Source organism: Sinocyclocheilus anshuiensis, unplaced genomic scaffold (assembly GCF_001515605.1).
Source record: "Sinocyclocheilus anshuiensis isolate Anshui unplaced genomic scaffold, SAMN03320099.WGS_v1.1 scaffold550, whole genome shotgun sequence".
Lineage (NCBI taxonomy): Eukaryota > Metazoa > Chordata > Actinopteri > Cypriniformes > Cyprinidae > Sinocyclocheilus > Sinocyclocheilus anshuiensis.
In genome coordinates this window covers 25,104-48,553 of record NW_015544149.1, presented here as the reverse complement: position 1 = coordinate 48,553, position 23,450 = coordinate 25,104, and the positions used below count along the sequence as shown (strand labels likewise).

At 40.5% G+C, this 23,450-nt stretch overlaps 4 non-coding genes and 2 pseudogenes across 4 annotated transcripts; 3 read left to right on the top strand and 3 right to left on the bottom strand.

The window, feature by feature from the left end:
- LOC107695166 (ephexin-1-like) overlaps positions 1-2,783 on the top strand; it is a 24,452-nt pseudogene extending 21,669 nt beyond the window's left edge.
- A 1,454-nt stretch (positions 2,784-4,237) lies between these two features.
- Positions 4,238-4,311, top strand: trnai-aau (transfer RNA isoleucine (anticodon AAU)). Its single transcript has one exon. It is a non-coding gene; the product is annotated as a tRNA-Ile (tRNA).
- A 235-nt stretch (positions 4,312-4,546) lies between these two features.
- On the bottom strand, positions 4,547-4,618 carry trnap-ugg (transfer RNA proline (anticodon UGG)). The gene has a single exon. It is a non-coding gene; the product is annotated as a tRNA-Pro (tRNA).
- Positions 4,619-4,840: 222 nt separating this feature from the next.
- Positions 4,841-4,912, top strand: trnaw-cca (transfer RNA tryptophan (anticodon CCA)). Its single transcript has one exon. It is a non-coding gene; the product is annotated as a tRNA-Trp (tRNA).
- A 273-nt stretch (positions 4,913-5,185) lies between these two features.
- Positions 5,186-5,257, bottom strand: trnap-agg (transfer RNA proline (anticodon AGG)). The gene has a single exon. It is a non-coding gene; the product is annotated as a tRNA-Pro (tRNA).
- Positions 5,258-5,703: 446 nt separating this feature from the next.
- Positions 5,704-23,450, bottom strand: part of LOC107695164 (uncharacterized) — a 40,651-nt pseudogene continuing 22,904 nt past the window's right edge.

The window sequence follows — 23,450 nt, the reverse complement described above, 5'->3', positions numbered from 1 at the left end:
ATTTTTATTTATAATACCATAACATAAATAATGTAGCAATATAATAAAAAATATATAACTTTATAATATCATAATAATATATATTTATTATTTTATGTAATATATATTTATGATTTCATTTTCTAACATTATAAAATAAATATAATAATATGATATATATATTTTTATAAATAATATATAATACAATAAAAATATATATATATTTAAAATTATTATTATATTATTTTAATATTATAAGTAAATATATTTTATTATATTACAATATTAGAAAATTATAATAAATATTACAAATACTATTAAAAATAATATAATACAATGTAATTTTATGTTTTTTTTTAATAATATAATATAATCTCATTTATAATAATATTAAATAAATAATTTAAAAATATATATTTATTTTATTTTCATGAGTTGAATTAGTGTGTTTCATTGTATCTGTATGCAGTATGATTTATTGTTTTTCTGGTGCATGTCAGATTCTGCACAGGTTCAGTGCATCCAGTCCTACTCCTCTCAGGAACCTGATGAGCTCTCTGTAGAAATGGCTGATGTGCTGCACATTCTGGAGTGCACAGATGATGGTAAGAGATCACAAACACTAGACGTCCTTAAAAATCAGTCAGTGTTTACCTTCAATAAAAGACTTGTAATAAGCCATGCAACTTTACCAGACTTTCCTGTTTTTGGCTAGACCCGGTCTTTGTCTTTCATTTCTGCATCATCTGCTGTCATTTGCATGAACTTGTCTCTCTCGCTATGTTGCTTCCTTTGGTCTGTTCTGTTTTAGTATTTTTGTGAGATGTCCTTCCTGTTTTTCTTCTCTCTGAACTTTAATGTCATATTCATCTCTCGCCCTCAGGCTGGATGTTGGGTGAAAGGTTGCATGACGGCGAGCGAGGCTGGTTCCCCATCCGCGTGGTGGAGAGGATCATGAGCGCAGAAGTTCGGGCTCAGAACCTTAAAGAGTGTCAGAGGATCCAGCAGGCTCAGGAAGGAGCGCAGGGGGCCAGAGCCGCCTCCAGGGGGCGCCGCCCTGCCAAAAGTCAGCAGTACACTCCCACCTGGACCGACCTGTAGATAAAGAACAAGAAACGACATCGCATAACCACCACAACCATTCGTTCTCCTAATTCCTGACCAGGTTACCCGGAAGCGGCGCCCCCTAGAGGTCGCGGCGGACCAATTGTCATTCTGTGTCCAGTGTTTTATTGAATACATGTCCGGCGTCACACTGAGGACTCGACAGGGTCATGGAACAGCTCTTGCACTATAAGCACTAATGTTTTTGAATCGCTACTTCCATACAGTCCTAACACGATGTTAGCATGAAGGATTTCAACTTCCGCAATCACACACGGAGACCACTTTTCTGACGCTGGTGCAAACGAGGTGAAGGACAACAAATGCTACGTCAGGACTTTTGTAAAGTCGTAATGCTTCTCTGGAAAAGGAATGTATTAATGTGCATGGTCACACCTTACTGACATTACAGGTTTGTGTTTTGAAACTAACCTCTGAGGACAAAGAGGATGTACTGTACCGTATGGAGCTCATTCTCCTCGCATCCACTTGAAGAACAAAACGAAAATAAGAGAGAGAAAAAGAACAAAGTTAATCAAATGCACAGATCAGGCATTTTGAATGCGATTTTTTTGGGAACATGAAGGTAAAAACTGCAGATGAAGAACACTGAGGTGTTTTTTGCACGTGCTGCATGAACATTAAACAATGTTTTCCTACACAAAACACTACACACAAGAGCGTAATGTTGTTAACCAGTCCAACATCTGTGTCCTAACCAGATGCAACATGGTAACTTTCCAGCATCAAGCCATTTGTCCATACTCAAAGTAAAAATGCTCAGTGTTCTGGCTTATTCAGGGCCATTTCTAGCCATTTTGACGCCCAGGAGAAATCCCTATAATCAAGATAGTTTAAGATTACATAACAAACTGATTTTGTAAACACTCAAATCTTAAATATCAACATTAATACACTTCTAAATTATATATAATTTCTTTTCAGACTGCAGTTTCTTGTCACATTCACATTGGTTGTCATAGTAACGACACTAATGTGTGGAGATTCCGCACATTGTGAGTTCCACAAATCTGAACGCATTATTTGTGAATTGACTGTTAAGATATACATTTTGCACTATTAATCATCTGTAATACCACTGGATGCCTGTATAGCCCAATATAAAATATATATAAACAGGTTTGTTAATCCCTAATTGCTAAGAATTTTTCATCACTCAAAAATAAAATTTGATTACATTTGGATTTGGATACATATTATCAATTGCCCCTTTCACACATACAGTCTTTACTGGTAAATAACCGGTAAATTACCATTAAGAGATCAGGTCTGAACAGGACCTTTTCAAAATTATTAAGTTGTAACATTAGCAGTAAATTTTGTGGTCGCTGACATCTCATAGCTAGTTAGGTCAAAACCATCTATTTACAGAGAAATAGATGCTTTTGTCACGTTATTATGTTGCATCTGCTTAGACACGGTTTAACAATCTTTATCTTTAAACAGAGAATGTAATTTTCATGAGAGATGAGTCTTGCTGCTCGGCTGGAGTAGGTGTTTTTTATAGTTGTGTGCATGTTCATATGAACACCTCTCATGTTCAAACATGTGGCAAAGAGTTGTTGCCAAATAATTGTTCCATTTCATTTTGTAAAAAGATAATTTATTGCTAATGAAAATAAATTTGAATGTTGAGAGCTTGTCATCCCCGTCTCAACTCATCTAATAAATGACAAACACCCGCTTTCTGTAAGAAATCTGTTCATTTCTGCTCAGTTTAAGTTTTGACCTTCCTTTTTTTGTGTTGTTTTTTTATGTCTTTAATGTGACGTATTGATATTCAATGAGGGGGAAAATGTAGGGGAAAACTTGACTATCCATCAGGAATTACTTGAATGATGAAAAGGGTTTCTGTGACCAGGCACTTTGTGATGGCAGCCAAAAAGGTAAATTATTTCAAAAGCTTTAGTGTAGTTATGTAGTTAGAGCAAGTTAGAATATTCTGGTAAATGAATATGAAGATTTATTTTTATTCATTGTGCACCATTGACTGCAATGTTGAATTTAACAGCAGATTACAAACCGATTTCTTGGTAATTTCACCCAACAAGCTGTTTCCTGAAGCTCAGGCTTTGCAGCTGCAGAACAGACACCACCAGGCCACTTCCTCATTTCCAGCTCTTCTCAGACATCTTTTACTCTCAAAAAACATGATCTCTTGAAACGTGAGCATGTGACTGAGACCATGTGACAGTAGATATACTTACAGTACACTTTCACTTACAGTGTATTGGAAATCCCTGGAATTCCAGACATATCTTTAATAAACTATAGAAATTGATATTTTATAGAACTAAAATAAAAGTTCCTACGGTATTGCATAAACAAGATGCTCTCTTGCAGATAAAGATGAAAGTGATATATGTACTGCAGATACATATCTAGTCAACTTTGCAGGTCACGTGAGTAGAATCCACTTTGGTGAATCCAGATAAGCAGAGAAGCTTATATACAAAACTATTTTAGATGGAAAGATATGATTGATTTCTCATAGAGACACTAAGCAAGTGTTACAGCTAGTAATAACATGCTGGGTGACAGTATAATAACTTCTTATCACTGTATGATAAGGAATTTTGAATATTGTTAGATGGAGATAAGTCTAAATCTCGCATGATTTTTCATTAGGTTATGCAATAAACCAAAAGGAAATATCTTTTAATATATTCTAATCTGTAAAAATTATAAATGCAAAGTTATAATTGCATTGAATATTTAAGTCAGATGCCTAACTTCAAATGAAAAGAAAAATATTTTAGCTTTATACTAAAGCATTGTACTGAGATATAGTTCAGGTGAGTGGCTCTACTGACATCTTGCGGTAAGAGAATGTAACAGATGTGTAACTGCGTTAAAAATGAATTCGTCTACATCACATTTGAGAATTGATTTACAACTCACATCTGCTGGAGAAACATTAGTATTGCCTCCGTTTAAAGTTAGAAAATGGCGTTTATGGTTCGGTTACTAACATTTTCTGTTGTATTCATCAGTTTGCAGAAAAAAAGCTTTAGCTTTTTTGTTACCAATTAAGATGAACAGTGTTAATATTTATGCGATACAGCGATTAACGATTTAGATGGGCAGATATATCCCAGATTTTTTGAACTGACATTTTTAGTTGCGTTTCAAAGGCCGGTTAGCTCAGTTGGTTAGAGCGTGGTGCTAATAACGCCAAGGTCGCGGGTTCGATCCCCTTACGGGCCAGTGGCTGTTTTGACTGAGGTGTTGAAAATAGTGTGAATTGCCAGTAAATACACATTTAGAGTTATTTGCATGCTCTGGTTCTGTAAATTATAAGATGTCTGTTAGCATATTATTGTTCGATACTAGAAAATAGTTCTAGAGCTTCAGCCTTCACTATTCAATGAGGTCTGTTGCGGTGGCCTCAATCGTCAGCTCAATCATCAGCACATTTTCATTTGAAAAACAAGCAAAAACTGGGCTCGTCCGGGATTTGAACCCGGGACCTCTCGCACCCAAAGCGAGAATCATACCCCTAGACCAACGAGCCACGTAGAAGTAGTTTGTTTGCAAGTCTGAAGTATTTTAACATAGCGTGGAAAACACATAAATTTGCGGTTTGGATTAGTATGTAAATGATAAATGGTTCGTTTGACGTTTGAAGGTCTTGCCTGTTTTTCTACAAATTATTTCAATTTCACTATATGTATCGTAAGTATAATAAAAAGTAGATAATTTTAAAAAGCTGTTATTTTCTGTTTGTGACTCGTGAGACCTCGTGGCGCAACGGTAGCGCGTCTGACTCCAGATCAGAAGGTTGCGTGTTCAAATCACGTCGGGGTCATGTCTGAATAGATTTTGTCCCCACGTATTTTATCAGTGTAATCATATTACCATTTTGGTGGGGTACGAGCCGTTACTTACAACTGACTGTGACGCTGTTCAGTTCAGTAAACGCTACCACTGTGCACACTGATTCATGGTTAAGTATTGCGACAGAAGTCGGTGGATTTTTACCTTCATTACAATCTACATTTAAATAAATTAGTACAATTGTAGAACATTGTTGTTGTGACTAATCCACCATTTTGTAAAGAGTGAGAGAGAAAAAAAATTCGGGCTCGTCCGGGATTTGAACCCGGGACCTCTCGCACCCTAAGCGAGAATCATACCCCTAGACCAACGAGCCACTCTACAAAATTTGTTCTCTGTCCATATACATAGTTTAAAGGGTACACACTAGGAAACATCATTACATTTAAAAATATTTTAAAGTCATCCACTCTGTCTTTGAAAACAGGCTAGATCCAGGAAACATCATTACATTTAAAAATATTTTAAAGTCATCCACTCTGTCTTTGAAAACAGGCTAGATCCAGCATCGGATTTCACTGTAAGTCAACACCTTGTCATTAATTTTTCTACAAGTCCAAAAGGAGCAAGGCTGGGAAGAAGAAAGCAGGAGACGAAGTACAGGTAGTTAAACATTAAGCGGTTATTGAATAATCATAGTTGTGTCTTTCTCAAAACTCAGTCTGACTTACTATGGTATAATTACACTTTTTGAAATAGTGCTGGTTAAAGTCAATGTAAAATTGCTTCACAACATCATGTCATGAAAACCTTATACAATATAAAGACATAAACAAGGTTTATTGTTGTAAATGTGCATGTACAGTATGAAAACCATAACCATAATAATAAAACATAACCATGCTAACACCCACAGCTTAATTACAGCTCGATTACGTGCATTAAAAGAGACAGATTACTGGAATATAAATTCATTTAGCTGTTGCTTTTAACCAAAACAAATACAAAAATAAATAAAAAAATCAGGAGTTTAGCAAAGATATTCATCCTGTGGAGGTAATAACAGTAATATAAAGCATAGAAAATTTTTTTCCAGTCAACATCCACAGTTAAGTGCTCACTGAAAAAAAAAAAATAAATTCTTGAACCTTCGTTTCTTGAATACAGTATTAGGCTGTTCGGGTAAGATTGGGAAGATCATTCCACCAGCAAGGAATGGTGAACATGAATGTTTGGGAAAGTGACTTTGTGCCAGTGTTATAGAAGCACAAGGTGTTGCTCACCCACCAACAGCAGGAGCGGAGGTCGATGTGTAAGAGGGTGAGGAGCCTGTGGCGGTCTTGAACTTGATGTGAGTGGTGAAGGAAGGGTAGCCAGTGAAGACAGATCAATACCTAGTAGCACTAGTACATACCCAAATCATAACGCTTGCCTAACACATTGCAAAATATACATCATCATAGCTTTGTAATATAATAAACATTTCATTTATATAAATCTGGTTCAAATTAACCAAAGCTGCATTAAAGATATAAAGCTATTATTTTAAATGAATCATAAAAATAAACTACTACACAGAACACAGTTTAGTGCTTTGCAAATTAACTGTCAGTTTGTTTCATCATGAATCAAGCCTTATACAAAATACCCTCTTAAGGTTAAATCAACAAGGTTCTGGCCCAGGATCTTCACCATATTTCAAATCGCTTGTCTCTGATGAACTGCTTTCTATCACTGATTTTGTTTCCGAAGAGTCTGCAAATACAAAATTGACCACACCATGATATACAAATCAACTGATGTGTTTCAGTTCATCTATACCCCTCAAAAATTAGGATGAGCTATATCAAAGTTGTTCAATCATCAAAGTGTAAAGTAAAGCTCTGCAAAACATGTATTCTACAATGAACCACTGTCATTTATATATGACATGCAATTTTAAATATGCCTTTTAGATATACAGACTTAAAAAAATACAGACTTAATTGCATTATTATATTATTTTTTACATTATTGTAATGAAACTATTCTAGATTACAGATTACAAAACTTGAGACTTGGATTGAATTAAACAGCCATGTGATTTTATCAACATGAAATGAAAATCATTTATCTTTTGTTTAGTTAGTCACTAAAACAAAATTTCATAGGGGGTTAATAGACCTACACTAATAAAACACAGATCACACACACTTACCGTACAGTCTGAATATTGCTGTGAGTGCAGACGACTCTGTGGATTCTCTTTGCTGATTCATCTGTGATAGTATTGTGACTCAGGCTGTAAGAAGACATGAGATGAAACGTTTAAACAGAAACATTAAGCAAACAAGTTTGAATACTGTGTTTTATATTTCTTTATTCCTCATATGTCTGTGTAACTCACTCCAGAGTCTGGGTTTTGTGCAGATGTGGCAGCAGCGGCTCCATGCAGAGATCAGTGAGTTTGCAGTGACTGAGATCCAGTTCTGTCAGTCCTTCAGAATAGTCCAGAAACCGCGCCAGCTGTTCACAAGCTCTCGGGTCCATCTGAGTGTGACTGAGGTCCATCTCTCCTCCCAAAGCCTGTGAAAGAGCCTCAGCGCTCCTCAAAGAGCCTCTCTGAGATCCATCTTTACTAATACAAGCCAGAAACTGCAGCAGCAGAGCTTTACTACAGCTGATGAGAGGAAGAACGCAACGATAAACATGAATGTGAGAATAATATACAGGGATTTCATATGGAGATAAATTAATGCACTATGTAATATTAGCAATGGAAGAGGTCTGTCAGATGTCTTACCTCAGCTGGACTTGAAGCAGGATTGGCCAAAGTTGTTTCAGGGCCGTATCTGAGAGCTTACAATCCTGCAAGATCAACTTCACAATGCTTTGACTTTTCTGAAGCACAGATGAGATTATTCTACAGTCTTTTTCAGTGAGTTTCAAATGCTCTTGGTTGTCCTGTGTGTCTGTTAAATCCAGAGCAGAGCAGCAGGAGAAGTCCAGTGTGTTGTGAAGAGCAGAGAGAAGAACATCTGCTGCCTCCTGCTGGAGATCAGAGGAACTGCAGCAATGAAGCAGCTTCAGCAACAGCAGCCTGTCAACACTAACACACACAGATACTATTAACAAACAGACAAGAGAACAGTCATGCTTAATATGATATCAGTGCTGTTATATCAGTAAACCTGAGTTGTTTGACTCTGCTGAGTAAAGGCAGAAAGCTCTCTAGCTCCTCCTCTGGTATGGAGGTCCAGAGCAGATTGAGTTTGACAGTGTTGCAGTGCTCTAAAGTGAAGCGCAGGGCAGCACAGTGAACAGAGTCCAACACTTTGCCATTCACGTTAATTTCCTGCTGAAGTCATCAGACTGGACACATACTGAGGGAAACGAGTCTCGTAAATCTCCATAATGATGGACAGATTAAAGCTGGGGCTCAACCTGTAGAGAATAAGATCACTCAATGAATACAAATTCCCAAATATAAAGTAAAATACATGTAACTGCAATTACTTCTATGGATGCAAATGAGCGCTGTTCAGCCATGATATCACTTTGTGGGTGAAGCTGGAATGCTAAGATGCCATGGAATTTCTAATGAATTGGTTAGTGTTTTTTTATTTTGTCAGTAAAAATAAGGTTTGTTGCTAACATTGCTTGAAGAGACTTTTGATCAACAACATAAATTACAAAGTCATTAAATAAGTTTTCAAATGTAAAATAGTTGTTAACAAGTTGCTACATAGTGACAATGACCTCCACAAGGATGCTTGACTAGTAGTCATTGTGGTAACTTAAGAAATGACATTTTTAAAGCAAACATTGGCTTCAAAAGTCCCTAACTGTAAAAGTCTGACTATGTGATGCATATGGTATAAAACTCAATTTCAAACAATTATTTGAAGAAAAAAAATCAAGTCACCTTACTCATTAAAAATAAAAAATAATTCAAAATGTTACTTCTTTCCCAGGTTTTAGGACTACCAGCTGAACAGCTCTATTACTGAGTGGAGTATTGTACCTTTTCCACTGGATTCTGCCTAACCAAGGCAAAAGTTCTATGATGTTTTCACAAGGTATTTTGCTCTTGCTGAAGTCCAACTTGATATTTTGCATTTGATGTTGCAGCAGGTAATGAATCACTTCCCAGTTTAGTGAGCAGGAAGTCAGATCATTAGACACCTTCTCCAGGAAGGAGCGTGCCAGTCCATCATCCTGTGCTTCATACACCACTGAAACCAGCTGCTGAAGAACCTCTTTAGAGAGCCTGAACATGCAGGCAGAACAGGACATTGTCAGTGAAAGAATTTGGTTTAAATCACAGAAAAAAGAGCCAAACAACTAAGCTGAACACAGACCTGATAGTCAGGGGTTTCTGGAGACCCAACAGGGTCGTGAGAGACAGAGCCTCTAATTTACATTCAGTAAGATCCAAACACTGGACAGACAACAGACTCAGAAGAGACGTCAAGCTGCTCAGAATATGAGAGAGATTTTGCTCAGAGTCTTTTGTGACCAGTGAAAGCTCCTCTGTGGTCAGTGTAAAAGAACCATTCAATGACCTCAGTGCTCTGACCATCTTCAATAACATTTTGCCTTCCACACTGTCAAAGACAAAGTCATAGATCATGAGAAACATTCACGTTAATGTGTCATTCCATTACAAATGAGGGTCAGTCCATCTCAAGTGGTCCAATAATTGAAAAGTTGGTTGCTTGGCCATTTTCATTTGTTCATTTTGTATTGTTATTGGTATTTCTTTTTATGTATTGATATTGCAAAACCACTTTTTTTTTTACTTTATTGGTTCAACCACAGAGGCTATCTTTTTCTTTTGGTGCATGACAAATTGTGGTCTAGAGAGCATATTACAACTTGGACCACTTCTCTTCTCTGTCTACATGGCATCACTAGGTTCTGTCATTCAGAAACATGGCTTTTCATATCACTGCTATGCTGATGACACTCAACTCTACCTCTCATTCCATCCTGATCATCCGACGATAGCTGCTTACATCTCAGCATGTCTAACAGACATTTCTTGTCTGATGACGGACCATCACCTACAACTCAATATAAAAGCGTCTGCTAAATGACTAAATAAATAAAAATAAATAAATTACAAGGTACATACAGAAACATTTTGCACATTCTTGTTCCTTAGTATTAAAATGCTAAATATAATGATACAGATTGCTTAAAGGACTACTTTTATGGTCAATTTAAAATGGTAAGTATTCACCTGGTTACAGAGCTAGAGCAAATTTACTTGCTATAGTGGCTATTCTACTTTATTCATGCATTTTGAGAAATAAACATATGTAGTATTTTACAGTAGTTGTTTAGTAGATCAGTTTTTCTGTAAATATTTTTTTTCTAAAAAAAATTTCTGTAAAAACTTGTATAACCCAAATTTATTGTGGGCCATGACACAAATATGGTTGCTGTTGTTAAACAAACTAATATAATAATAATAATGATAATAATAAAACTGGTGGTTTTGCAATTACAGTACACAAAGGGTAAATTTGTGTTAAAAAAGTAAAAAAAAAGTAAAAAAAAAAGTTAAAAAAATTAGGAAATAGTAAAAAAAAATAGTGAAGCAGTCCATTTTGGACAATTTGCTATTTATCAACCTATGATGTAAATGCAGATAATTTAACTCCAACCTCAGCTTCTGCAGGTGTTTGATGTGTTTGAAGAGCAGTTTGAGTTCTCTGACAGAGATGGCTTGTGGCTTTAGAGTCAGGTTTAATTTTGAGGGTGAAAGGCCCAGAACTCTCCCCACAGATCTGCAGGTGCTGCTGGGTAATTTTCCACTCAGAGTGATGGTGAAATTCAAAGCCTGGAGCAGAGGAGTCACCTGATCTGCCTTGACACTGGACACTTTACATAGTGATGGGAAGTACTGCTCAGCATTCCTACAGGATGAGGATTTGAAAATTATATACGAAAATTATCCTGATAATAGATCTTTAGGTTAAAAACTGGATGAAGAACATTTCCTTTTAAATTAAAAAAATAAATGATGCTGTGAAATTTGTCCAAATACAATATACTGATGTGTTACATAACCCTCTATCCAACTGCTGTACACTGAAGCTCGTGGTATTCAACATCCCCCCTCACAGCCCATTTTTCGACATGAAAACTCATAAATCCTGGTAGCAGCTCCAGGTTGGTGATCCAAGACATTGTTTAGAAAGATTTGGAGATGCCTTGCTTTTGATTTCAAGATGGTATCTGAATAAAATCAGTGTAATTACTACAATTAAGTGTAAAGGCAGTGATTAACACAGACCTCAGCTGTGAGATGTGAGGCAGACACTGGAGGATTCCCTTCACTTCACTCTCTTCATCTGTCCAGTCTATCAGCTCTACTGGTTTCTTCTCTGTTTGGAGTTTCAGCACTTCTAGGAGGATGGAGCTCTTTCTCTCTGAGAGCTTTATTCTCCAGACTGCAGGAGCTGACTGATAAATTGGCTGTAATGCTGGAAGGACACTCCTGCCTGTTTGAGTCTCATAGTCCTTCAGATGTGAACACAGATCCAGCAGAAAATCACACTGATTCATCTGACCCATGCAATCATCAAAATACTTCTCATCAAAGGGGAAAGATGTGAAGCAGCACACAGATGAGAACAGATCCGTGTAATTTTCTCCAGTGGTTTTATCAAACTCTGATACTGCAACAATCAGCTTCACTAGAAACAGGACAGATCTATTCTTCTCATATAAATCAAAGGGAAGAAATCTGTGGAGACACAAATTTAAATACTCATTTAATATCCAGTGCTGGATAAAATGAATATAGAAGACTAACCCTCATTATTATAACTCTAATCTGAAAGAAAAACAAACAATAATATTATGATAAATAAGCTCATCACAAAGAAAAGAACTGGGGACAGTGGGAAACATAAATGAAATAAATCAAACCCAGAGTGGTATTTTGTCATCATTGTCTCACCTCAGCTGTGAGAAGTAGGGCAGACACTGGATGTGAGATGTGGGGCAGACACTGGAGGAATCCCTTCACTTCACTCTCTTCATCTGTCCAGTCTATCAGCTCTACTGGTTTCTTCTCTGTTTGGAGTTTCAGCACTTCTAGGAGGATGGAGCTCTTTCTCTCTGAGAGCTTTATTCTCCAGACTGCAGGAGCTGACTGATAAATTGGCTGTAATGCTGGAAAGACACTCCTGCCTGTTCGGCTCTCGTAGTCCTTCACATAGGAGTACAGATCCAGCAGAAAATCACACTGATTCATCTGACCCATGCAATCATCAAAATACTTCTCATCAAAGGGGAAAGATGTGAAGCAGCACACAGATGAGAACAGATCCGTGTAATTTTCTCCAGTGGTTTTATCAATCTCTGATACTGCAACAATCAGCTTCACTAGAAACAGGACAGATCTTTTCTTCTCATATAAATCAAAGGGAAGAAATCTGTGGAGACACAAATTTAAATACTCCATTACTATAAATGGCAGGTGATTCTTAATTATACAGGACTTCTGCAGTTTTAATGAAATTAAAACTATATGATAATGAATCATTATCATTATATTTAATGACAGCACATTCATGCATATAGTTGAAAGCTTAAAAACTCTCCAACAGATCAGATCACCAATGCTTTTTTATTTATTTTACAAAAAGCAACAAGAGAGGGCTTGAATACAGTTCTTCCCCCAACTGACAGAATAACTATTAACACTTAGATTATTGTATCACTACACTGAACTATGACGCAGTTATGTCACTTAAATGAGTGTTTAAACAGAACGGCAAAAATATATCGAAGCTCTGGAATAAAACATAAGTGATCATCACTAAATACAGACAAATACATTTATTCAAATACAGTTTGGTCTGGAAAACCAGAAGCTCATCACAAGGAAAACATATGATTTGATTTGAGAATCCTATGATTCAGCAAACCAAATCCCTCATCCTAGAAGTGTTAAACCCAGACATAAATATGTATTGGGTGATCTGTTGATAACATGTGACCATCGAATATTACCAAACAATAATTGAATAAAATAAGTGGGATGTGGGGGCATCATTTAAAGTTCTACTCACACCATACGGTGATCAACAACCACATTGAAATGCAGTTCACCCGCCTTGGTCTATCACTCCCTACTTCAAACAGACGGATCCTGAAGACAAGAAGCTAATGACATGTTATACAGGTGCCCTTTTATACTCGTGGTCGCACCAGTAACACGTCAAAGGCAAATGTCAAGTTCATTGTCGTGTTTCCACATGCACTTCAGACATCGGTCACGCTGAAGGTGTTCCCCAAAGTGTCCTCTAGGGGATGCAGTGCGAGTTCCCATTCGATAAGGGAACATATGATTTGATTTGAGAATCCTATGATTCAGCAAACCAAATCCCTCATCCTAGAAGTGTTAAACCCAGACATAAATATGTATTGGGTGATCTGTTGATAACATGTGACCATCGAATATTACCAAACAATAATTGAATAAAATAAGTGGGATGTGGGGGCATCATTTAAAGTTCTACTCACACCATACGGTGATCAACAACCACATTGAAATGCAGTTCTGCTGTTTGTACTCACACATATATTTAGTCGATGACATAAAATGAGCGGCCGATATGGAATCAAAATAAATTAAACCCAGACTGACTGTATTTTGCTAGAGTAAACGTCTCACCTCAGCTGTGAGATGTGGGGCAGACACTGGAGGAATCCCTTCACTTCACTCTCTTCATCTGTCCAGTCTATCAGCTCTACTGGTTTCTTCTCTGTTTGGAGTTTCAGCACTTCTAGGAGGATGGAGCTCTTTCTCTCTGAGAGCTTTATTCTCCAGACTGCAGGAGCTGACTGATAAATTGGCTGTAATGCTGGAAAGACACTCCTGCCTGTTTGACTCTCATAGTCCTTCACATAGGAGTACAGATCCAGCAGGAAATCAGATTTCTCATAATTCACAAATGACAGCAGGATCTTCATAGATGATTGCAGTGTCTCTTTACGGTGGAGAGCAGTTTGCAAATGTAAATTCAGAATAAATCTCTTTCTTTTGTTCAGTAGTTCAGGTGACTCATTCTGTGGTACAACAAATCTAGAAAATATTGAAAAAGATTCTGTTAGAGATCATAAATCAAAGATCATAGATCAAAAATTATCAAATGACTATGATATGCTGAAAGAGTTTGTCAAATAACCTAATAAAGTCTAAGATCAGGTGGACAGAGAAGAGGTTCCTCTGAATTAAACCGCATAAGTTAAGTTTATGTCAATGGAAAATAGGCAGGAAATAAAAATATTGGTTTTAGATAATTTTATGCAAGTGCATGTTGCTTAATCAGCATTTTACATCACTCTTAAAGCATATATTTCAATGCATTTTTTTTATTTCACTGAAATAGTGGTTCCAGATTGTGACTAAATCTTAGCATTAGTGGTTACATGCCAGAAATTCCTGCACTGCTATGCAGCATCTTCCCATTGCGTTGTGCTCATTGCATTCAATAATGATCACAATGTCACCTGTGATGTCCGATTCACAAAGAATTGAGTTGGTTCTGTTCAATGAATAAGTCTCAAACGTCAAGTTATCAGCCTAAACTGGTCTAACAACTAAAACACTCACTGAAATTTGATATATTGGTTGCTGATATGACTTCATGGAATTTGGTTGAACAAAGAATGTAGATGTCTGCACATTGAAATTAAAGCTTCAACAAATTTTTTTAAACATTATTTGGAGCTTTCATTTCAGTAAATATACCTTCTTTGTTCACTGAACAGGTCATACAGCAGTTTAATTAAGTGTACAAGAAAAGAAGTGAGCAAAGAAGAACTTGAGCATGGACAGTGCCTCTGAAAAAAAAATCTATATTCGGTGGCAAGGAACTGAAAAACAAAAAACTAAAAAAAAACTTTAATATAATTCCTAAATATTTAATTTTAGGAGCCAATGGCTCCCTAATAATTTTTTTTTAGATTAGAGCCCTGAAATATGGGATATTTGCTTTTATGGAACCTATTTCAACCAGTAATTTTTAAAGACACAAATGAAAGGTTTACAGTCTTTAAAAAAAAAAAGCAGAGAAAAAAAGTAAAATATTAGAACGTTTGAGAGTTTTCCTATCAGAGTCTCACCTCAGCTGTGAGATGTGGGGCAGACACTGGAGGAATCCCTTCACTTCACTCTCTTCATCTGTCCAGTCTATCAGCTCTACTGGTTTCTTCTCTGTTTGGAGTTTCAGCACTTCTAGGAGGAATGAGCTCTTTTTCTGTGACAGATCTATAGACCAGACATCAGGTGCAGACTGGAAAACTGACTTTAATGCTGGAAGGACACTCCTGCCTGTTTGAGTCTCATAGTCCTTCACATTTGACCACAGATCCAGCAGGAAATCAGATTTCTCATAATTCACAAATGACAGCAGGATCTTCATAGATGATTGCAGTGTCTCTTTATGGTGGAGAGCAGCTTGCAGATGTAAATTCAGAATAAATCTCTTTCTTTTGTTCAGTAGTTCAGGTGACTCATTCTGTGCTACAACAAATCTAGAAATGATTAAAAAAGATTATGTTAGAGATCATAAAGGAGAGAAAGTGTTAATTAATTTTTTTTTTAAATGAATGTATTCCCTCCTGGTCACTGTATGTCTGTCTTAGTGGTATAGATTTTTCAGTGACTCTTTCTGGAAGTTTCATTGTTACACCAGCAGATTGGAAAAAGACTTGACGAGTGAGTCATTTGAATTATTAAAAAAAAAAATTTAATTAAAAATGCTGATTTATTCAGGAATTAAACAAGTGTCTGTCTTTATGAATAAGTAATTGAATCATATACTCAACTGATTTGTTTAAAAATACTGAATCATTTAGCACCAAAACACCACTATGTTGGTCAGTGTCGCAAAGTTTTTCTTGTGACTTGGTTTGGAACAATTTTTGTTAAAAGAACAAAAACAACTGGCAATATTGTGTCTAAAATGTAAATTGCTGAATATGATCTTCTTGTTTATTAAGCTGTTGTATAAAAGCAGTATGTTCCCTGCAAACATGTCCTTGCGGGGCCCATGCTGGCTTTTTGTGGGCACAGTGGGATAGGGCCAGCCTAAACCAAACCTAAACAGGCCCGGCGCGGGCTTGCCCAGGGGAGGCCCACAGCTTTGGGCTCACCGCAGGCTCTCTGTGAGCAGCCTACACTATGGGCCTGTTAATAAAAATTTAGTTGGCAGTTTTCTTCCTTACCACTAGGGATGCTAGGGTGTTTTAGGTTTCCTTAAGTAAAGCCATGTGGTAGAGAGAGTAAGCAAAAGCAAGCAGCAGCAGTAGGGATGGGCAATACCCCTTATTTTGTTTTCGATATGATACCGATATTTTTCAAGGCAGTATCGTCGATATCGATACCGATTCGATACTTCTGCACTAAACTTTTAAATTATGAAATTGATTACATTATTAAATTACTAAGAGTAAAATGGGTAATGAAAACCACTTAACTTTAGGTTTAAAACGCATTTTAACCCGTTTAATCCCAAATTTTTCCCAGACATGAAAATATCCAAATGATGTGTCATTAGTAAGCCTTTGAAATAATCAATAATTTATTTATTTATTTTTTTTTTGGAAAAGTGTATGAAAAATGTTATTTTATGGTCAGTCACAATTGTAACCGGTGGGATAATGTGTATACGAATTAACATATTTCTGCAGTCTTAACATTTTTTATATATCTTAGCCCAGCTATTTTAAACTGTTTGATCACATTAATGTCACGGAAACACCTGCCTCACCAGCCGAATCAGCCTCCTACACCCGCTCACAATCACCTGATTACTAATCACAGACACCTGCACCCCCTTACCACACTAGTCAAATACACACTCACCTCAGTCACTCTTCGGCTGGTCTCGAGGTTACAAGCATCTCAACTCTGGTTCTTCTCCTGCCTGCCTGCCTAAAGCCTAGGATTCCTCTGCTCTCGACCATGGACCTTGTATTCAGCTCCAGATAAGATTGTGTTCTCAGCTTCCAGATATCCTATGTGGATTCCTTTCTGTTGGAAGCATTTTCTCCGTTGTGTTAAATAAACACTAATCCTTTCAATTACTCTGCCTGTTTGCCTCCTTGCCCCGAGTGTGACAGAAGACCAGCCCCATTATAAATGGAATACAACTCGGACTCATGGATTCTCGGAACACATCCTCACCGGAACCCCTCACCGATCGGACTGTCACCGCCTACCCACCCGCCTGTCCCATGGCCCGGCCAGCTAGCTTTTCGGGTGAGGCAGTCTCCTGCAGCGGGTTTTTGTTGCAATGTTCCCTCTACCTGGAAATGCAACCCCACCTGTTTGTGACCGAGCGGGGTAAGGTGTCTTTCATCATCTCGCTGCTGTCTGGAAGTGCCTTGCAATGGGCGGAAGCCCCCCGCTGCCGCTGCCTCCCCCAGCCTCTCCACTCCAGCACCTGAGCCCATGATCACGGATAGCTACCACCTGTCGTCCTCAGAGCGATCTCGGAGACTCACCCATGGCCTATGTCTCTACTGTGGATCCCAGGAGCACCAGCTCCGCACCTGCCCCATTCGTCCACCACGCCCAGCGGTGAGTACCATCCAGATCACTCCTGATGTGTCAGGCATACCCCATATCGGTGCTCTTCTAATTTATCACACCCAATCCTTTCCAGTCAAAATCCTCGTGGACTCGGGAGCGTCGGGGAATTTCATCTCCTCCCATAGTCTTGCCGGATTACAAATTCCCCGCTGCAAGAATACCACCACCTACCAGATCACCACTGTCCAAGGAAAGCCGCTGGGCAAGGGATTGGTGCGGCACCGCACGCCTGAGGTCGTGCTACGCATCGGATGTTTTCACACCGAACGGATCTCACTACTGGTGCTGGAGGAGGCCGTCGTCGACATCGTCCTGGGACGCCCTTGGCTATCCAAGCATCAACCCACCATTGCCTGGAAGTCCGGAGAAATACTCCAGTGGAGTGTGGAGTGTAAACGGGATTGTCTCCAGGACCTGCCTACCCCGATCTCCGTCCTAACCAACCTCCCTGTCTGTTCCACCTCTGTGGAAAGCCCGGATTCCTCGCAGGTGCCTCCAGTTCCTCCCGACTATCGGGCGTTCCAGGATGTGTTCAGCAAAGTCGCCCCCGCTTTGCGGCAACAGATGTCCATATACGACGACACCGTGGGGCTCGACAGCTTCCTTCAAAAGGCGGTTCGCATCTCCCAACACCTCCCCGCCTGCCATAGGGAATCTTTACCCGCTGCCGCTGCCTCACCCAGCCTTTCATCTCCAGCACCAGAGCCCATGATCACGGATAGTTACCATCTATCATCCACGGAACGATCTGAGGCATAGATTACCGAGTGCTCAACGACCAAACGGTCAAATTCGCCTATCCCCTTCCTCTGGTCCCGGCCGCCTTGGAGGAGCTTCGTGGAGCTCACGTCTTCAGCAAGCTGGACCTAAGGAGCGCCTATAATCTAATCCGCATTCGTAGGGGGGATGAATGGAAGACAGCCTTTGTGACTCCCACCGGCCACTATGAGTACCGGGTCATGCCCTATGGGCTTTCCAACTCACCCTCCATATTCCAAAATTTCATGAACGAGATCTTCAGAAACATGCTCAACCGGTTCGTCCTCATCTACATAGATGACATTCTCATTTATTCACCAAACCTCGAAGCTCACCGTGGCCACGTCACCAAGGTCCTCCAGCGCCTCCGCCAACTCACCGGCCATGGGACTGTGCCATTGACCTGCTGCCTGGGGCCCCGTTACCCAAGGGACACGTCTATCCCCTATCTATCCCGGAGAGAGCCGCCATGGAGGAGTACGTACATGAGGCCCTGCAACAGGGGTTCATCCGTCCGTCCACCTCACCCGCAGCCTCGAGCTTCTTCTTCGTGGCCAAGAAAGATGGGGGTCTGAGGCATAGATTACCGAGCGCTCAACGACCTTCAGCCAGCTGGCGGCACCTCTTACCTCTCTCCTTCGTCGAAAGGCAAAACTCCTCACCTGGACCCCGGAGGCCCACCAAGCCTTCCTTCGGCTCAAATCGGCCTTCTGCACGGCTCCGGCCCTCTCACATCCAGACCCCAATCTTCGCTTCGTGGTCGAAGTGGACGCTGCGACCCTGGGAGTGGGCGCCGTCCTGTCCCAATGGAAAGGTGAAACCCCCGTACTCCATCCATGTGCGTACTTCTCACGGAAACTATCCCCGGCGGAGCAGAACTACGACGTGGGAAATCGGGAGTTGCTGGCCATCAAGCTCGCCCTGGAGGAGTGGCGGCATTGGTTGGAGGGTGCCAAACATCCCTTTGAGGTGATCACCGACCACAAAAACCTCCAATATCTCCGTGAGGCCAAACGCCTGAACCCCCGGCAGGCCCGCTGGGCCTTATTCTTTACCCGCTTCCAGTTTATGGTCACTTACCGGCCCGGTAACAAGAATGTCCGAGCGGACGCACTTTCCCGCCAACACCAGCCAGATCCTACCCCTGAAGTACCAGAATCCATCCTGCCACCATCAGTCTTCATGTCTCCCATTCAGTGGGCACTCACCGACCAGATCCGTGCCGCCACTCTCACCGAACCCGCTCCGCTGGGAGGTCCAGAGGGGAAGAACTATGTCCCATCCATCCTGCGTATAACCCTTCTGGACTCCGTTCACACCTCTCCGGGATCGGGACACCCAGGCAGCCGCCAAACCCTCTCGCTCCTCCAACACCGCTACTGGTGGCCCAACATGGCCCGAGATGTCGCCCGGTATATCAAGGGATGTTCGGTCTGTGCCATCTCCACCACGCCACGACGTCTGCCCGAGGGTAAACTGGTTCCTTTACCCATCCCTCGCCGGCCCTGGTCCCACCTGGGTGTGGATTCCGCCACTGACTTACCTCCCTCGAACGGTTTCACGACCATTCTAGTAGTCGTCGACCTGGCCAGCTCCACCACGCCACGACGTCTGCCCGAGGGTAAACTGGTTCCTTTACCCATCCCTCGCCGGCCCTGGTCCCACCTGGGTGTGGATTCCGCCACTGACTTACCTCCCTCGAACGGTTTCACGACCATTCTAGTAGTCGTCGACCTGTTCTCCAAATCCTGCAAATTAATTCCACTACGTGGATTGCCCACTGCCCTGGAGACCGCCGAAGCCCTCTTCCAACATGTATTCAGGAACTTTGGTCTCCCGGAAGACATTGTTTCAGACAGAGGCCCGCAGTTCATCTCCAGGGTCTGGCGAGGGTTCTTCCGCCTCCTAGGAACCTCAGTCAGTTTATCCTCTGGATACCACCCGCAGACAAACGGCCACACCGAACGTAAGATCCAGGAGATCGGACGATATCTCCGGGCCTGCTGTCATGAACATCAGGACAGCTGGAGCCAGTACCTACCCTGGGCCGAGTACGCCCAGAATTCCCTGCGCCAGGAAACCACCGGACTCACCCCGTTTCAATGTGTGCTGGGTTACCAGCCACCCCTGTTTCCCTGGACCGAGGAACCCTCGGAGGTCCCAGCGGTAGACCACTGGTTCCGTGAGAGCGAGAGGGTATGGGACTCAGCTCATGTTCATCTCCAGCGGGCCGTCCGGAGGCACAAGGCAAATGCCGACACTGGTATGGGACTCAGCACATGTCCATCTCCAGCGGGCCGTCCGGAGGCACCAGGCCAACGCAGACGCTCGTCGATCTGACAATCCCCGCTATGAGCCAGGGGACCAAGTCTGGTTGTCCACCCGGGACATCCGCCTCCGACGGCCCAGCAAGAAGCTGAGTCCCCGGTACATAGGTCCTTTCCCCATAGCACGCCGCATCAATGAAGTCACGTACCAATTGCACCTGCCTGACCACTACCGGATATCACCCACCTTTCATGTATCCCTACTCAAACCCTTCACTAATCCTCTTCTCCCTCCCTCCACAGAACACCAGATACCCCCCCCTCCGCCCGAGATCGTCTCCACCGAGACAATCTACCGAGTCAAGGAGATCCTTGAATCCCGGCGGCGAGGCGGCCGCCTCCAATACCTCATAGACTGGGAGGGGTACGGCCCTGAGGAGAGGTCGTGGGTAGACAGAGGTGACATACTGGACCCATCCCTCCTCAATGACTTTCACCAGGCTCACACTCACCTCAGTCACTCTTCGGCTGGTCTCGAGGTTACAAGCATCTCAACTCTGGTTCTTCTCCTGCCTGCCTGCCTAAAGCCTAGGATTCCTCTGCTCTCGACCATGGACCTTGTATTCAGCTCCAGATAAGATTGTGTTCTCAGCTTCCAGATATCCTATGTGGATTCCTTTCTGTTGGAAGCATTTTCTCCGTTGTGTTAAATAAACACTAATCCTTTGAATTACTCTGCCTTTTTGCCTCCTTGCCCCGAGTGTGACAATTCTAGGGTTACTATTATGCATAAAAAAACCCTTATACAACATTGATAGGAATACTGAGCTCAAATACAAAAAAATACAACCATCAACGTATATTATTATTATTATTATTATTTTTCTCCGCTAAAACTGATCGTGCAGACCAAACCGTAAGGCCTAGAGAGCTGAAATTTGGCCAGATCAAAAACGCAAAAGCCCCCGTAACTCCTAAACCGCTTGCCGTAGGCTCAAGTGTCTTATATCGTTGGATTCCTTGGCTCAATCAAAACAAAATGGCTATCCGATTCCATTTTTGCGTTTTTCAAGTGCGTAAACGATTGTATATTGCATGATTTTTCACACATCAACACAATATGCATATCATTTGATAGATCTTCTCATATCGAGTAACTTTGCCTCTAGAACCATTGCTGTCAATCAAAACGTTCATTAAATATTCTCAATTACATTAAAAGCCTACTTTTGCGAACTAGTCCTAGGTTTTTCACCCGATCGGAACCAAACCAGTGCAGAAATGTTCTTTGGACACTGAATATCAATAATTATAAAAAAAAAGTTGAAATTTCGATTTTTCGAAAAAGCGTCGATGCAAACGTTAGCCAAATGTTAATTGTAGCATAACTCTTGAACGGAATGAGATATCTTCACCAAACTCGGTACACTTGTGTATGAGCTCAATCTTTGGTCAAATAAAAAAAATTGCGCAGCTCTGCCACTTGGGGGCGCTATAAGACAGAAAAAAACTATAAATGGCTATAACTAGGCAACCGTTGGTCCGATCGACTTGAAAATTGATATGCAGTGTCTTTGTCCAAAGTGGCACAAGTTTCTATGAGGACATTCACGTATCTCAAAAAACATGGCCGCTATTGACCAAACAATTTTAAGCACCTATTTGACAAGGTTAACGGAAGTCGATCGGAACGAAACTTGGTGGGCATGTTCGACTCATGGCCCTAAAGGTCCGTAAGAATTTTGAAAGAAATCGGCCACTGGGGGGCGACATTGTGTTTTTCAAGTGCGTAAACGATTGTATATTGCATGATTTTTCACACATCAACACAATATGCATATCATTTGATAGATCTTCTCATATCGAGTAACTTTGCCTCTAGAACCATTGCTGTCAATCAAAACGTTCATTAAATATTCTCAATTACATTAAAAACCTACTTTTGCGAACTAGTCCTAGGTTTTTGGCTCAATCTCGATCAAACGACTGCAGCGCAATTCTCTGGACACTCTAGATCAATAATTATCAAAAAAATGTTGAATTTTGTCCTTTGCTTACTTTTAACGGTGTCATTTAGAGAAGCGGCGTGGCCAAATATACCCAAAAAGCCTATAAAACCTAAACAAAAGCTCAAAACTTTACGAAACTTGGTGAAAACATGTGTCCGATGACTCTTAACAAGCATGCAAAGTTTCATGAATATCGAACCATAGGTGGTGCTATAACAGTAAAACAAGTCTCCAAAAACACAATATTTCAATTATAACAGAATTAAATTGTACACAAGAAGTTCATATATTCACACATACACTAAATCTTCATATCATAAGATACATCTTCTCATGCTGAACAACTTTGTCTCTGGGACCAATGTTGTCAATAAAACTGTTAATTAAATATTCAAGATTATTTAAAAAAGCTACTTTTGCTAACTAGTCCAAGGTTTTTCACCCAATCGGAACCAAACCAGTGCAGAAATACTCTATGGACAGTGTTTATAAATAATTATCAAAAAAAGGTTGAACTTTCAACTCACGGTCGCAAAGGGGTGCCAAAATGTTCGAAAGAGGCAGGGCCAATTTTACTAAAATGGCTATAACTCATGAACGGAATGAGATATCTTCACCAAACTCGGTACACATGTGTAAGAGCTCAGTCTTTGGTAAAATAAAAAGAATTGCGCAGCTTTGCCACTTGGTGGCGCTATAAGAGGAAAAAAACAGAAAAACAGCTATAACTACGCAACCGTTGGTCCGATCGACTTGAAAATTGGTATGCAGTGTCTTTTACAAAGTGGAACAAGAGTCTATGAGGACATTCGCGTATCTTAAAAAATATGGCCGCCATTGGTCAAACAAATTTAAGCACCTATTTGACAGGGTTAACGGAGGTCAATCGGAACGAAACTCGGTGGGCATGTTCGACTCATGGCCCTAAAGGTC